This window comes from Mustela lutreola, chromosome 4, assembly GCF_030435805.1.
Source record: "Mustela lutreola isolate mMusLut2 chromosome 4, mMusLut2.pri, whole genome shotgun sequence".
In the NCBI taxonomy this organism is placed as follows: domain Eukaryota; kingdom Metazoa; phylum Chordata; class Mammalia; order Carnivora; family Mustelidae; genus Mustela; species Mustela lutreola.
Window position 1 is genome coordinate 155,043,934 of NC_081293.1, and position 18,192 is coordinate 155,062,125.

Below are 18,192 nucleotides of genomic sequence, written 5' to 3' on the forward strand. Positions count from 1 at the left end.
GGTAGGATACACTCAAGTAGGTGCATGTTTTCTCATAATGTAAAATTAGCAAAAATAATCCAGAGTGTCTCTTCTTCAAGGTGGTCACAGTTTCACCATCACTCTTCCTGTCCCCATATCCGTGAAAACAGACACGTGATTTTTAAGCACACACTAGCATGGAAATATTTTTCATATTTTGTTATAGTTGTCAGATGTGACACTAATTCAAAGGATCACAGCCTTGTTTTTGCACAGGGTAATTGCACGTCTTACTGAAATACATGATTTCAGGTGACAACTTTTGGTGACTTTTAACATTTGAGATTTATGTGCAGGTAGGTCAGTGTTTCCAATCACAGTGAAAGATTTATGCATTATGTTCTATCAAAGATTTATGCATTATGTCCATCTTTGCAATATAAAGTAAAGTTGCTGGCTTTATTTAGGAGAGTTACTTGAAGTGGGTTGTTCAGTTTTCATAGAGTTAAATTCTGGCCTCACCATTAGTAAGGTCTCAGATGGCAACAAAATACACTGTAGCAAAGTTTTTAGATCTGATATTGGATCAGGGTAGCTTTGCTACAAGTCGGAGATTTATTTGGTTTCCTGACAGATAGCGATGGGGACCGTGTCTGGTGGCTGGTATGAGGATGTTATTGACAGTTCTGAAAATCAGCCACCAAAACCAGGTGACTTCATTTTCAATGGCAGCAAGTTTTTTGGACGCCTGCCTTGGTCACTTTCTCTTGGAAATCTTACTCATTTGACTTTCAGCTCTTTGATTCAAGGAAGCACCTGAATCCCCAGTGTTGGCTACCTCGGGCAAATAAAATCTGTGGTTAAGAGAGTTCTCTTTGCTATGCCACAGTCCCTGTGACATGCCAGATGGCACCGGCATCTTCAGCAAAGCTCGTTAAATCTTTTTGGAATTGGCAAATATTTTTTCAACTCAAGCCCTGCAGAGCCAAACCAAATACTTGCTGGCAGAGTGAAGTTCAAACTGGCATCTGTTGTAGAGACCAGAGTAGTGCCATTTACTTCTTTTTTTTTTTTTTAAAGGAAAATAAAAAATGAACTGTGAAGGCACTTAAGAAAAAAACAAAATTAAGTTATTCATGTGTATGAATAAGTGTTCTGGGTCTGAGCACCCAATGCTACTCCCCCAGCTGGATTATTTCTGAATCATCTTGTTTGGTCGGGGGTCTGTATCCCATTTGAGGGACCTTCCAGACAAACCTTAGGTGGATTCTTACACATAGTTCCAAACCAAATTTCCCTGCCAGTTGATTTTCACTGGATTATCTGCCACTGCTTGATTCAGAAATGTCCTACCCCTCTCTTCGCACTGGCAAAGAAGGAGAATGCTTCCAAAGGGAGTATAGGTTTGTTATTATTTATACGTATGAAAGAAAAGCACATCACATGGCCACTTATTGTGAATAATATCAGCCGGAGACAAAAGGAAATTGGTCTGTACCTATAAAATCATGTTTCCCCACAGATGTTTGCCGAGTTAAATTTACTAAGCAAGCACACAATTCTGCTGATTCATGCTTTGGGTGGATGGATGTGTCTTTCCAGATCCATGATGTCCAGGTTAATGAACTTTATCTTGGAGTTAAGGCTTAGGGAGCATAGTTGTTGTCTCTGTCCTAGGCTCCCAACCCTGACACCATTATTGCCAATCCATTATTCCAAGGGGGAAAATGGTGGTATTGGCCATTCACATTTTGGAGAAATAGCATTTACTTAGTAGCCTGGAAAATGTTTAGTAATTGGCTTTTAATACATTACTCAGCATTTCTATTCTCATTCCGCTTGCTTTATTCACTGGAGAAACCAGTTATTGCCCTCTACTAACTGACAGTATTTTCTAGCAGCTTCGGGCTGCTCAGATGAAAAGCTTTTACGAAACACAAAGTAATAGAGAAAAAAAAAATCTTTCATGATTTTAACGTCAGCCAGAGCCTCCCCAGGTTTCTCTGAACTGTGGGCTTTGTTGTTCTATGCCTAATTTTCTTCCTGTGTAAGACTGGAATGGATTCCAGATTTCAACTAAGACTCCTGTTTCACTGTTTTCAAGGACTTTTCCAAAGGTCACACATGGGCTATTGTGATGAATGCACTCTGCGGGGTGTGTTCTCGGAGCACACAAGAAACCAGAGAGCGGCCAGGGAGGGTGTCGCTGACACCACAACACTGCAGACCTATTCTCCTGGGGACATTGGTGTCAGAGTGTCTATTTCACACTCTCTATTGACCACTGACAAAAGCTATCATCCTGCATCTCTGGTGAAACTTGGAGGTCCTGGAGGTGGACAAAAGCTTAAGGCAGGACTGCTTTAACTCTACAGCTTTGTTAGAAGCTGTCCGAATAGTGACTGCTCAGTAGGATGCATCCATCTTTCTTGCCACAAATTGGTCATTTCTATGGTGGAAGAGAGTAAAATAACTGTCTCCAGTAAGCTGTACAGTGTAATAACCTGGGAAACCCAAATCAAGTAGCACGGTGCTCTTTTTTGATTTAATGTATGTGGACATCAGGCAGTAGACTTCAGTGGACTAAAGTCACAGCTGTCCACGCTGGTACTGTCATGATTCTGGCAGATTCTAATTGAGACTTATGGATTCTTTTTCTAAAGAATCAAGGCTACAAACCTATGGCTTCATGTTATACAAGTGAATATATGCTAATTGGATTTTGTCTTAGAGGTCAGAGGAGACTCAAACCTGTGAGAACTTTAGCTACTTCTAACCACCCAAAACAATGAGTTTTTCCTCCCGGATTCCTGAGATCAGTGGGTATCTTTCATGAAAGTGGGGTCTGCTAGAAAGGAAGGTCACTGGATACCCAACCTTCAGTATAGACAAACTTAGGGAAGCCAAGGGAATGTTGATACCAAGAAAGTACATATACCTGAGACCTGATTTTGCCCTCAGGACAGTGCCATGACAGGGCTGTTGTCCCCATTTTATAGCTGAGACAACTGAAGCTCCAAGAGGTTTACTAATACTGGCCCAATGATGCGTCACATAGCAAAGGCTAACTAACATCTCAGACTCCACTGACAAAGATTTTTCATCACAATATTGACCCTTTAGATAAAAATATCTACAGCTTCCTGGTAACGGCAACCAGTAGATTATACTAAAATCTTCGGGGTTCGTTTATATTGACAACAAAATGGGAGATAAGGATGGCAAGGACCTCCCGTTTAGAGGTTTAGACCTCCAGATAACCTGGAAAAGGCGAGGGGCGGTTGATCGTACCGAATGTCCGAATGTCCGGGGCCTCCTTAACTGGATCCATCTGGATGGAGCACCTTGAAGTGAACCCTTGCATCATGAAGGTTCCTTGTGCTAAGAGAGGCCGCATGATTGAGAACTGAATTTGATCAGTTGAGTTGAGTTGAATTAAAATAAGGAGAAGGAACCAAACAATAGCAGTGGAAGTGGGGGTGGGATGGAATGCTAAGGGGCAAGGGTGGGTCTCCGAAGGAGAAGATAAAATAGATAAAGGCTAAGCTAAGTAATCAACTAAGAAAGAGTATTTGAGGGGAGCCTGGGTGGCTCAGTGGGTTAAAGCCTCTGTCTTCGGCTCAGGTTGTGATCTCGGGGTCCTGGGGTCGAGCCCTGCATCGGGCTCTCTGCTCAGCGAGGAGCCTGCTTCCTCCTCTCTCTCTCTGCCTGCCTCTCTGCCTGCTTGTGATCTCTTTCTCTCTGTCAAATAAATAAATAAAATCTTAAAAAAAAAAAAAAGAAAGAAAGAGTATTTGACTACATCTGATTTCTTTGAAGGATATCTAGAAATGACCTCTGGCATGTTTGTTTTTTTTTTTCCTTGAGAGAAAAGCAATATATCTTTTCTCCACACATGGTCCAGTTTGGAACACTTAGAAAACAGAAGGTGGAATAACACTGACCTCCCAGGAATTGAGAAGGATCAATACTAAGTGCTATTTCTTCCATCGTGATAGGCTAACTGTGCTGTATTTCAATTGTCGACTTGTCAATAACTCATTTATAGTGAGGTTTACAATTTATTGAATAGGTCCATAAATATGTGCATTAATGAGTGAATGAAACAAACAAACAAAATATAGAGAGTCAAAGGCTTTTAGATGTAGAAGGTACTTAGTGAAGACCTTGCCCAAATTCCTTCTTTCATAAGTGAGGGTACCAAAGGCAAGTAAAAACTTAGGGAAATCAAGCCATCATCTCAACACAAAGCTGGGCCCCTAGTTCAGACTGTCAGGTTTCTACCCAGCATTGTGCCTTTTTCATCAGCTGTACTGATAAATTATTAACAGTGCTTCTTTTCTTGGCCCCTGGTTTTCTGCTGGCAGATAGGCAGACAAGAACTAGGGTGGTATAATGCGCAATCTGTGGTTCAATCTCCACTTTGTTTTGAATGTCAACCTGGGTGTGTTTGTGTTTGCCTTTCCCCTCCCTAATTATCGAGCTGGATAACTGTTTGCCTACGGTGCCCCTTGGCCACCCACTGTCCAACAGATAAATCACAGAGGAGCCTGGCTCCATATGGAGTTGCCTGGAAAGTTTATACACATGAAAAGACAGTCTCCAGGTAACATCTCCCTGACTCTCCTAAGAAATGCCGCTCTGCGATTTGCCTATTTTGCTTTAATCATCCCCAGTTTCACTTCCTAAAAGTCCAGGAATTAAAAAAAATAATAAATTAAAAAAAAATAACAGTGAATGAATGAGCTGTCTGCTTCTCAGAAGCTTTGTGGTGAGGCAGGAAATACTGTTGACTTTAAAGAAACTCTCATTAACTTTTGAATCATGCTAACAGCCATGTGTCCCTGAAACCAGTGATCAAAACATGAGGATGGCCTGAGCCAAGGTGGCCACTTTTTTTCAGAATCTTCCTCCCTTGCTGCTGTGAAAAACCACTGTCCCATACCCAGATGAGCAGGAATTATGTACAATTCCATGACAACAAAGACAGCAACAAAAATCTACGCCCTCACTAACATGAGCAGTGGGTTTCCTGTTAAAGGCACTTTGCTCTCTTAAAACACCCTGGTAGAAAATAGTAACTGTTAACATTAACTAAGCACTTGTGTATATAGCTGAAGCTGAGTTAAGCATCTTATGTTTTCTCATTTAATCCTCGTATTAGTCTAATGAGGGAGAATACTGTTCTTACTCTCATTTTACAGATGAATAAACTGAGAAGTTAAGTAACTTAGGAAAGAACATACAAGCTGGTAAAATGTGCAAGGATGGGAACCCAGGCACTGGGCTCTTGGTCTTAGCTCTAAACTGTCAGGATTTGCCAGCGGGAGCGATGATCACCCTATGGGCTTCTATTAATAGAGCCCTTTGCAAATTGCAAAGCTTTCTATATTTGGGTATCACCAGAGCCTTGCGGCAACCCTGTAAGGTCAACAGGGAAATAGTACTTTCCTCATTTCATAGACACAGAAAAGTTAAGTGGCTTTTCCAGCATTGTTTGGTGGCATCACCAGGCCCTGCACCTGAGTCTTCTTGTGGGTTTTGTCCTGTTTCTACGTCATCATGCCATCCCAGGTGTCCCTGTGGTAACCTGTCCTAAGTAGAAGCAAGTTCTTACAAAAACAAACCTCAGCGGTAAAAGGAAGATGAGGCTCAGACGAATAGCTCAGACCCAGCTACCTTTTCGCTTATGCCTATTAGACTCTCTAGTTCTCATCGGCTAAAACCAGGAGAGAAGCCTGATCCATATTTCTCTCTGGCCAGGACAAATGCTGAAGGTGAGCTTACTTATGGTTATTAAAGAGTTAAAAGCAGCAGTAGTTCTCTAACAGCAAAAGAAGTCCCAACTCCTTTCTGTTGGCTGAGAGTATACAAGTTCATATCCATTGCCACTTTGCTCATTTAAACTATAGGAAATTTAAATTTTAGGAATATATTGTGCCATTTTGGGGAGTAACATTTAAATTATCAGATCCTTGATAAGAGCTAGCAACCACTTGTAATATTAACCACATGTAATATAAGCCACTTGTTTTTATTACTCTAGAACACAATAAATTCCTACAGAATTACTTTTCATGTGCTGATCAGAACCTCAAATACATAGGATTATGCATTTGATTATATTTGTTTTGAAAATAGGAATTTGAGAGATTATTGATTGCCTCTGAATCACCAAATTCCAAAGAAGGAAAGGAGCTTGGAGATTATTTCAGCAAAATCCTTTCCCTTTGAGGAAAAAAGGCCTAAAGTTCAAGTTAGTAGCTTTTCCCAGGTCACATAGCTAATTAGCAGGAAGAAAAGGAATTAAAATTCAGTTTCTGGATTTTCAACTTTATGGAACTTCACTCTCCTGTGTCAGTCAGGAGTTGACAAGGAAAGCCATCTGCCAGCTGCTGTGATAGCAAACTTTGTAAGGGGAGGGTTTCCTGGTGTTTTCTGCAGTTTGGTTAGCGAGGCAAAGTACCTGGGAGAAGAGGGTCAATCAGCTTTTCCCTTTTATATCATGTCAACTGGGAACTGAAGCTAACCATCAGACTGCCCAAAAGAATGGGCCCAATTCTCTATAATTCTTCTTGAGACTGGGTGGGGGGAGGAAGGGGCGGGTCTTGACATGATACTACTAAGCAATTCCTTTTTTTTTTTTTAATTCAAATTACTTAACATATACTATATTATTCGTTTCAGTGGGATAGTTTAGTGATTGATTCATCAGTTGCATATAACACCCAATGCTCATTCCGTCACGTACCCTCCCCACTGTCCACCACCCAGTTACCCCATTGCCCCACCCACCACCCCTCCAGCAGCCCTCAGTTTGTTTCCTGTAGTTAAGAATCTCTTCTGGTGGTCTCCCTCTCCGATACCTCTAAGTTATTCTTACTCATCATCCAGAGTGTGCATACACACACAGTATTTCATCTCTTCGTGCTGAGGACAAACTGCCCCGATCTTGTCTGCCACCAAGCAAAACTAAACTTCCCACATCTCCTCTGTGGGTTCCTTGGGCTGTGGGGCTCTTCCATGGGCCTTCGGAGGTCTGTATTGTGCCGGTGCAGAGAGTTGACTGAGCTGGCTTCTCACACAACACAAAGGGGTATTGAAACGCCTCTTTCCATCGGATCCCTTCTCTTGGCTCCCCCCACTACCCTCCCCAGCAAGCTCCTCGAACACACATTCAGACATTCTCCTGGGATGCATTGTCTTCCCAGTTTGACTTCTTTCTCTTTCTGTCCGTATCCACCCTGTTTTGGTAACCATGGCAATAGGTGAAACACAATCCCAATATTTGCTTGCCGCCTCTGTCATCCAGCCCAGCACGCGCATTGCCGGGTCTTGTTTTTGTGTTTATTTCGTGTTCCCAAGCCTGAAGTCGGATGCATCTGGGCAAGGACACCACCGCACATGGTCCGGTTTGGAACACCCCCTCTCAGACAGTTTTCAGGCACGTCTTCTTTGTGTATCTGTGTACGTGTGCGTGTGCGTGTGTCCCTGTCTGCTTTGGAACATTGTACAAATAAGTTCAGCTTCTGTTAGAATAGCCCGGGGCCGGGGGTGGGGGCGGGGGGCGTGGTGAGGAAATCTTATAAATCTTGTTACAGGGAAGTTCTGCTTTGCAGAGATATATTTTGGTCTTTTCTTGGAATTTGTGTATCTTTCCAAGACTTTTGCCAGCACGACTAATAACGAAAGTTTGCTTTGCACTTTGGGCTGATGGCTCTGCCTTGATTTGGCATGTTATGTGGCAAGTACAGAAAATCTGTCAGAAAATTTGTGCTATGAAGGTGACTGAAGATGGGACGCAGGAATGGATGGAAGAAGTAATGTTTTCTTAAAGTTTTGGGATATTTCTTTTCTTAAAAATTAAAAGGGAGAATTTAATCTTCGAGTAAAAAACTAACAAAAAGTATCCCTCCTTGTATCCTTTTAAAATTGTCTTTTTTTCTCCCGTTAGTTTGAAAAGCTAGCCGTACTAGGGTACTGGTGTACTATTTGACTGTTGTGTTTGCCTTGGTAGAAATAAGATGAATCACTAGCTTCTCAGAATAGTTAAGTCCCACACAATAAAACCAAACAGCAAGTATTTGTGTGTTGAAATGGTATTCACAGTCACCAGAACAGAAGACATGTTTAAGGAGGACAAGATTTTCATCCAACTGTGGCCTTGAATTGTAGAGATTAAAAGTGCAACCAGAGAGGCAAGGCGTAACGTGATTCCAGTAGACAGCCAGGATCTGAAGTGGAAGAGGGAACAGGAGCATACTGGGCTAGAATTTCAGAGCTGGCACGTGTTTCACTTGCACCCTTTCCTGGAACATCCTTCTCCCTTTTGGCACTTTGCATGGGAACGCGCCTGTGTTTCCATGGTACTCGAGGGCTCAGTCTGGACCTGTGTCCCTTCTAGCCTGTCCCGCCTGACCTAGCTCTGCACATCAGGGTCACTCTCTGAGAGCCCCTCCCAGGAGGCTGGCACCTTCCTGGAGGCTTCTGGCTCTCTCTGGTTGCCTTGCCTCTCCTATCTTATTTCCTTCACCTCTGCAAACTTCATTCCCTACCCCCCCACCCCCCCAGCCGCCAGACTCGGCTGAAATGCACCTTTCCTGTGAAGTCTTCTCAGCTTCCTCAGGTTGGGTGCAATTCTTCTGCATGCCCTCTGCACTCAAGGGTGGACTCCATTTGTACCTTATTTATCTCTTCCTTGGGGAGCTTTATTATGTGTCATTGTCTGCGTTCTGGCCTCACGACCAGCCTACAATCGCTTAGAGCTCAGAGGCCACAGAGGCCAAATTGATTCAGCTCTTTGTCCCCAAGTTGGCATCTCTCCCGAATGTTCTAGGTGCCCAGGAAATGTTTGTTGCTAGAATGAACAAGGGAAAGTCTGATCAACTAATTTAGATGGGGATGTTACTATGAATTAATACATCACCCCACCTTACACTGTGGATTTTTTTTCCCCCCTTAAGTTCCAGGGATAAGGTAGGACTTAACTTAGATGATTGATTCACAGTGATAGAATTTCAGGACCTATGAAAAGTGAGTGGGAGAGAGATATCTGAGCAGGTGAGAATCCTTCCCACAACTCCCCAAATCCCTGCATTGGTTGGTACCTGGGACTCTGCCAGCCATAGCCAAGTGCAGCTCTGCAGGGAAGCCCTGCACAAGCCCTCAAGGCCCAGTGTGCCCCCTTCTGACAGTTAGGTGGCTTTATATTAAGGTGTTTTGGATACTTAAGTATTGAAATCCCCTTGATGTAGGCCCAAGACTTGAGTACTTTTTTAATACATAAATTCATGAATTCCGGGGACGCTTGGGTGGCTCAGTCTGTTAAGCATTTGCCTTCAGCTCAGGTCATGATCCCAGGGTCCTGGGGTGGAGCCCCATGTCAGGCTCCTTGCTTAGTGGGGAGACTGCTTCTCCCTCTGCCTACCTCTTCCCTTGCTAGTACTCTCTTTCTCTCTCTCTCTGACAAATAAATAAATAAAATATTTTAATGAATAAATTAATTAATTCATGAATTCCAGTGTACTTTTGGTCAAAAATTAATAGATAATGGCAAACTTTTAGAGATATGTTAAAATGAAAATATTCTTGTTTCCCTGTTCATATATATAATATATCAAAAATTAGGTATACTGAATATATACTTTTTATCCTGTTTTTTAAAAATTTCTCATATTATAAGCATTTTCCCATATCAAGTGTGTTTTAAAAACATTTTAATAATTGTATATTTATCTTACAGGTGTCACATAAAAATTTTAACTGTTACCTTATTTCTATTTCTGGATATTTAGAATTTCTCAACTAGAAAAAACCCTTTGATTATAAAAATAAATTTTAAAAACCATAGATTCCCAGGATTAGGAATATGAGGTCAAAGAGAATTAAATATTTATATCTATCTATCTATCTATATATATATAGCCAAATTTCTTAAAATTTACACTTATTTTCATTCCTATCTTTAATACAAGAGGATATCTCAGAGCATTTTCAGAAGTGTTCAGCATTATCATTTTTTTAAAAGATTTCTTTGTTTACTTTAGAGAGAGAGAAAGAGACAAAGAATGTGCTGGGGAGGGGGGGTAGGAGGGGCAGAGGGAGAGGGAAAGAGAGAATCAAAGCAGACTCCCACGACCATGGAGCCCAACACAAGGCTCAGTCTCAGGACCCTGAGATCGTGACCTGAGCCAAAATCAAGAGTCAGATGCTTAACCTACTGAGTCACCCAGGCACCTCAAGCATTATCATCTTTTAACAAAATCTTTGCCAGTTTTCGTTTGTATTTTTTACATTATGGGTCATGTTGCATGTCTTTTTCAATATTTGTTGGCTAGTTGATTTTCATCTTTGATACACTTCTGTACTTTACAGTAATTTTCCTTAATTAGGACTAATATTGGAATCCAGGGGGAAAAGGGTAGAGCAGGTTGTCCTCCCTCTACTGCATTTTTCAAATCCTTATTAATTAGCTGGCTTTCCTACCTTATTTCACTCATTATACACTTGTTTCTAAGACCTTAAAATGCATACTTTAAAATATATTCAGTAGTTTTTTGAGGGGAGGAGGTTGTTTCGTTTGTTTACACAAACGAAACGAACTGTGCTTGGAAGCACAGTTTTGAGGGTTTTTAAAAATCTTCCTTAAGTTTTCTGGGTTTTGTAGCTATTCAGCTTAATATTGGCTTCTCTAGGAATATAAATGTGGCTCTTCCACATTTTCTGTTTATCTAGCCAAGCCTTTGTCTATTTAAATATATACCCGAGTACCTTAAATAAACTAAAGATATGTTTGTGTCTTTCACAATTACCTGAGGTAGGATTATATGGCTCCTGCTTTTATCCCATTTATGGGAAATCAACCCCTGACCATTTTATTTCACCAGTCACTATATAAGAGAATGGATTTATATTGATTAAACTTTATCATCATGACTGGATGGTTAAATGTGGCTGATTTCACTCTCAAGCAAGAAAGTTAAACAGAGAATATGAAAGAGCTGTAAGTCCCATGGGATGATATTAATGGAGTATTATTTTAAGGTCGAGTGAGTCTTCTGGTAACCAGACTGTGACCTCCTCACTAGCGTCTAGGCTCCCCAAAGGAGGGGCTCTGAGTACCTAGCCCATAGTTGGCACAGAATATCCCTGTGTTGAATGAACGAATATGAATAACTAATTATATAATATCAAACATGCATTGAGTTCTGATCACAGACCGTATTAACTATGTGATTTCCATGAAGTGAAGACTTAGCAAGGCGCTGTGTTAAGCACTTCCTATGTATTTCTATGTATTATCTGACCTATGTATTTCTATGTATTATCTTTCTATGTATTATCTGACTTAATTCTCACACCTGTCCTATAAAAATAGTACCCCTGTTTTTATAGGCAAGTGAACTGCCCAAGATCACTCAACCAACAAATGACAGACCAAGGATTTAAACCTAGCTTTGGGGTCCGACCCTTCCATGCTTTGGCAACCTAAAAACAAAGTGGCAACTGAATTCTAGCAGGGGTGGAAGCACACAGTGAGAATCAATTGACAAATGTTTATCATTACCATCAACTACGCACTAGGCCTCTTTTTTTTTTTTCCCCTTAAACAGTAGGCCTCTGACATTCCTGAGCAGTTTTGCCTGGCTTTGTTGTGACTCTCCAAACCCCTGCTTGTGGCCCATCATTTCCTGCACCCAGGGCGACAAGCAGAGAACAAAACCAAATTGTAATCCTGACCCTGAATGGAGGGCCAGACTGACTGTTTTCTCCCCACCCAGAGCTGTAGCAAATGCAGGACAAATCTGGGTCCCGGCAGAAGTTCAAATTACTGTCAGTTACGGCATCTGAGGGTTGTTTTTTCATATTTGAAACCTTGAACATTAAACTGGAAAAGATCAAGTCTTGGTCGTTAGTAATAATGTGAATAATGACTTCTAGTTCATATTTTAAGATCTGCAGAACATTTTCACACCTTTCATATAGACTGTCATGCTAGTCTCTCCATGGAGCCACAGCTCTCAAAGGGAATTAAGAATAAGATGGCTCTTAATTTTTTCTCTCTCTGAGTTGCAGAATGAAGCATTGGTTACGAGCAAAGACCCAAGAATAAGGCTGTCTGGCTTGAAATCCTGGCTGCATGACCTAGTTGCCTGACCTTTTTGTTCTTCATTTACTCATCTATAAAATGGGGGATAGTGGGAGGGCCTCTCTTAGAGAGTTGTTTTGATGATTAAATGAGGTAATACAGGGCGATCATTGGGCACAGTAACTGGCACATAGTATTCTCACTCGCTTCCTCTATTCCCCCCCCCCTTTTTTTTCTGCTTCAAAGGTTACTTCTTTTTTTTTTTTATTGGTTTAATTCATGATGTTTAAAACATACTTGTACAAAGTCCATAGTCTCATAGTAAACTGAAACTAAGAGAGATTAAGTACCTTACCTTTGATCATTCGGCAAAGTTGTGGTAAACTCAGTTCTAGAACTTAACTCCTAGTTTTGATTAATGAACTAAATTACTGTGCTCTTTATAGATGCTTAGATGTAGAAACCCATGGGAGTTATACAGCTGTTGCTTCGAATTCACCAACTAATTCAAACATGTAAAAATGAAGATAATTTAAAAACTGTTTGAAAATAGTTAAAAAATTATTTTAGAAAACAGAGTTCAGTGTGGCATATTTTCGTATTTCAAACACATGCTATTGTTTTATGGTTTGTTAGCTCACAAACACATGAATATGAAAACATTTTTTAACATTAAAGTATTAGAGCTGAAATTACACGAAAGACCAAAGGCTTACCAAGAAATATATATTAAATTCCATTGCCTAAAATAGACTTTTACTATGTCTGTACAAATTACTTTAAATTATACAAATATTTGGACTACGTCTAGCCATGAGACTCAGCTGGGTACCCTAAAATGACACAAGCAGTGCCATTTCTAGCATTTAATTTTTTCCAAAACACCTAGAGTCATTACTGGTTTGAATGAGAGCATCCCTTATGCTCTGTGAGTGCATTTAGAAGAAGTGCCAGTGAAGGAGAGAAAGAGTCCCTCAGTCCCTTGGGTGAAGGTAGTTGAGTCTCTAGGACATGGTTAAGAAGGCTCTTTGCCAGCATACCCTTTGGAACAACCATACCCGTGATAACAGAGTGTGAAGACCTGATTATTTTCAAATCTAATGAATGAGTCCAGCTGTTCTGCAAGCCAGTATGGGGTATGTGAGAACATGGGATCACAGCAAAAGCATGTTTATCTCACTCCATCATTGCAGTGAACTTTATCTCCTGGGAATTTTCTTAAAGAGCAAGTCTGGGCAGAGTCATGGCTTAATGACCAGGGGCTCTACAAGAGGGTTGTTCCTAAGTTCCAGTTATGCAAAGACAGCGCCTGTGTTTGTAAGGAAAGATAAGCTAAAAAGCCGAGCATGTTCCTCAGACAAAGATAATTTGCCACATCACCACCATTAATCTCTTAGTTCCCAGCTCACTTAGTTCCAAGAGATCTGTTTTGTAGATTTATTACATATAAAGCTCAGTCTGCTGAGCATTCCATTCATCTGTTCATTCCTTTATTCAAAATTGAGCACCTCCAAAATGCCAATATTGTACTTGATTTGGGGGATCAAACTGAATGAGACATAACTCAAGGCTTTAGGAACTTATAGTCCAAAGCAAGACTGAGATAAATAAATAGGCAACTGGGGATATTGTGATAAATGCTATGATAAAGACATGTACAAAGCATGTGCCTAATTTGCCTGCAGGGTGATGGTGGTGAGGCTTCCAAAAGGGCCCGCAGGGAAGATTTCTCAGATGGAGGAAACTCCTGCACTCTCCAGCAAAGTAGCCACCACCCACATGTGACCATTTACATTTAAGTTTATCAAAATAAAATAAAACTTAAAATACGGTTCTGACTTGCAATAGCCACATTTTGAGCGTTCAATAGCCACATTTAGCCAGTGGCTACCATGTTGTACTACACAGATAAGGAACATTTCCATCATCATAGAAATTTCTACTTAAGGCCCTGGTCTGAGCAGATTGGCCTGATGGGAGGGGAAGAATTTTCCAGGGAGAATAAACAGAATGATCCCAAACCTGTAGATGCTGGGGAAGAAATGGCATTTAAAAATTATCTATTAAAAAACATTTAAAAAATTTATATATGGACATTTGTATTGATACAAGAAACATTTATTATGCTATAGCTGTGGTCTTTGCAAAGAGGCATAGACCAAGTTCTAGCCTCTAAATAACTTACATATAAATGGGCAAGGAAGGAACCATACAAAATTACCGAAAAACTATATCCTGAGTTCCGAGGAGAGACTCATTGATTATTGGGTGTAAGGAAGGAGAATTGGAGGGGCAGGCCTGTCTCCAAACCTTCACGAACTTGTTGCTTTTAATTTGGTTCTTGAAGAGCTCTTAGGATGAAAGGTGGAGTTAAATTCCTACCTGGTTAAAAAAAACATTCAAGTTTCGCACAGTTAACTCCAGCATTAGGATCCAGCAAAGCAACTGAGAAGCTGAGGGCTCTCCCCATTGGCATATTCATTAATGTCTTTCTACTAAGACTGCCGTTTATACAATGGGAAGCCTATTTAAAATGGCTGTGCCAACTTACACGGAATAGTCTCCCTTCTAAATGGTGTTAGCATGGATTAGTTTAGGGAAGCTTGAGCCAGATCTTGTTTGCATTAGGTGGTTGAAAAAAGGATCGGGGTGTGTGGGGGTGGGGTGGGGTGGGTATTAAGGATTATGCAAATCACTGACCAGTATGTAGGCTGGAAACTGGAGACTTCTATAAAAAGCAGCTTTTATGTGCGAATAGGTGAGAGAGCTTGGAAGCAGTTGTAGGCGTATTATGGGGCAGAGGACTTAGGCAGAGCCAATGAAAATATCAGTAAATGCTTATGTATATATATATAAATTCAAGTCTCTGAATTGTACAATCAGATCTCATGAAACTCATCCTTGGCCGTTTATTCCTTGGAGTTACAGACAATGACCACTTCCCTTTCGTGTTTGTTATTTTTCCTCCGCTGGAAGCATCTACAAAGTGCAATTGAGGTCTTGCTTATCACAAAAGCCACTTGTCTTTCCATTTCTAGGATTATGATGTACTTTGTTGTTTGGGAAACGCCAGTCATAGGACTGTGTGAAGGAAATCTTCCAGCCATCCAGGAAGAGAAGGATTCGAGAGGGTGACAGAGAAAGATCTTCTTAATAAAAAACGATTCTGATGTGTGCTGAGACTCAGGTTGAGATAAGGTCTTTAGAAATTGTGTAAAATGGTAGGTGGAAAAAAGGGAAAACCAGTTTTGCAGATGACTTTTTAGAATCTCCTTTAATATGGGGAGGAATCCAAGCTCTCTTCTTCATCCTTTGCCAGTAGAAAACCCTTCCAGAAGGTCTAATGCTTTAGAAAAACAGAAAGATGGGGCATCTGGGTGGTTCAGTGGGTTAAAGCCTCGGCCTTTGGCTCAGGTCATGATTTCAGGGTCCTGGGATTGAGCACCGCATGGCATTGCATCAGGCTCTCTGCTCAGCAGGAAGCCTGCTTCCCTTCCCCTCTCTCTGCCTGCCTCTCTGCCTACTTGTGATCTCTGTCAAATAAATAAATAAAATCTTAAAAAAAAAAAAAAAAAAGAAAGAAAACAGAAAGATGATTGGAAAGAAGGCATGAATGGTTTGGGAGAAAAGGAGAAATTTTTTTTCCATTATCATTTGATATATAATTTCTGAACCTTATTTAAATGTAGTTTGATATTTATGCAGGAAAAAGAAATTCAGAAGGACAACATTCTAAGTGGATTTTATGCTTTGAGCATCTCAAGACCAAGAAGACATTATGAACATATTACTTGGGTACACAGTGGACTTTCTCCACACTTCTTAAATCAACTGATTTCTGTTTGGCTGTAGGTTGTTGAGTTACCAGAAGTGCTCTGGGGTTGAGCAGATTTCAAAAGGATTTCAGTGCCGCCTTTGGACCTCCAAGGTGGATCTTCTGCAAGTAATTCTGTTAAAGGCTGGCCTGACTCTCACACAGGAGTGGTGCTCCGAAAGTGTGTTTAAAAGTCAGTCATTCAGAACTCAAAACACAGTTTTCCTCACGAGAAATGTCAGAGATAGTTACTTTCCCAGGACTGTCCACAAAAGCCTTTTATTCTGTAATGTATCTGAAAGAGCCTGTCTCCATGTGTTGAGAAAAGAATGGACTAGTATGGGACAGGACTCCCCACCCACCCCGCTAAGGACAGCCCTTGTTATTTGCCGTGGAGGCAGCCACTGGGCTTCAGTGAGAAGGAAAGGAGGCATGTTCCTCTCTGAGGGGAGCCTATCCCTGAAATTATCCCTGGTACAGCCTTTTGTAGAGTGAACCTTTATTCGTCAAGTTGTATTACTTCTTTAAAATGACAACACGATGCCTCTGGAATTAAGTGTGTTTTGAACTTTGTCTTCTTTATTACTGCAAGCTCAGTGGTGCTATTCCATACCATTACTAGATTTAGAAACCAAGAGAATGATGATCATGTGGCCACAGAAATCAGTGTCCCCAGGATTCCTTGTTAGCAAAGGCCCGCATCTTCCACCAACTTAGATAGTGACATTTTCATAGCTCTTAAAAATAGCTGCTGTGTGCTAGTCTCACATTCGATTGATAATATTGTGACTTTTTGATGTCTGAGCAATATGGACACTGGCCATATTGCATTAGAGCCCACCTATAGGATTTCCGTAATTACCTCTTTAAAGTTCCTAACTCCAACTATGGTTACATTTAGAAGTACTATATGTTAGGACTTCAATTGATTCATTGATTGATCCTTTTTAGCATTGAAACCAAAGACCAGAGTGATGGAGATGACCTAGAGAAAGGTTAAACCTCTCCCCTATGAAGACTGGGCTAATGGAAGCAATTCTATCTGTTTACTTCTTAGAGAGCAAGCCCTTAATCTCCTCCTCATCATCAATGGCACTACCATTCTCCAATATTTTTGCCCACCTAGAAAGTATATCTGATTCCTAAAACATGAGTTACTACCCCTGCAACCTTCATTCACCTATCATGATATACTTGGGAAATTTTCAGCCCGTCTCACAGACTATTGCTTTCTCTTGCTTGGCATTCACTGTAGGAGAGTTGAGTTTTGGATGACAAAATAGACCCTAAGGTACACTGGCTAGTTGTCCATAGTAATCAAGGATGTTTTTGAAAAAAGAAAAAACAGAGAAGTGGACATTAGAACACTTAGGAAACTAATTTGCTTCTGTTTTGGTTTGTTAGAACTGCCATTACAAAGCACCACAGACTGGGTGGCTCCAACAACAGAAATTTACCATCTCACAATTCTGAGGACAAGAAATTCAAGATCAAGGTGTCAGCAGGGTTGGTTCCTCTGAGGGGGAAGGTTCTGTACCAGGTCATTCACCTTTGTGATCGCCACCTTCTCCTTGTCTCTTCACATGGTCTTCCTTTGTATATCTGTGTCTTAATCCCCTCTTCTTATAAGGACACTGGCCATATTGCATTAGAGCCCACCTATAGGATTTCCATAATTACCTCTTTAAAGTTCCTAACTCCAACTATGGTTACATTTAGAAGTACTATATGTTAGGACTTCAATGTATGATTTGGGGGGCAGAGGAGGGACACACAAATTCAGCCCATAACAGTTTCCAGAAGTAATCTGAAGATTACTTAAATCTTAAACAAAACCTATCCAAGACCCCATGATTCACCTTTGCAAAATCAGATCTCGAATTCCAGTGGAAGGTCTGTGGGAATAGTAAAGCTTAACAGCACTGTTTTGGCCTTTTCAATAAAGAGCTCTCCCTTGATAAACATAGCCTGCAGACTAGCCCATTGCTAAAGCTTATAAGCAGGGCTAGGACAAGAGAGACCAGAGAGGCACCCAGGGTGCGATGTAAAAAAGCACTCCTGGCCAGGGCTGTACCATGACCCTGCTCCAACATATTTGCGTGACACTGAGAATGAGTATCCCCTTAAACCTTTGCCTTGGCGTCTCTCCTGCCTCGGTCTAGTCCCCACACTTCTCTGGAGGAAGGCAAAATCTGTCCATGTGTCATCCACACAGCTCAGCAAATACCTAGAATTTAGGTAGCATTAACTAGTGTTTCAGAGATGCGCTGAAAGTGTGACAGTGAACGGGTAGAGGGAAGCAGCCTGGGTCCTGAGTCCCTCCTTGTTG

The 18,192-nt window shown here is 41.0% G+C and overlaps 1 protein-coding gene across 3 annotated transcripts in view; it reads left to right on the forward strand.

The window, feature by feature from the left end:
* Positions 1 to 18,192, forward strand: part of CREB5 (cAMP responsive element binding protein 5) — a 403,426-nt gene that overhangs the window by 306,891 nt on the left and 78,343 nt on the right. The window lies entirely within an intron of this gene.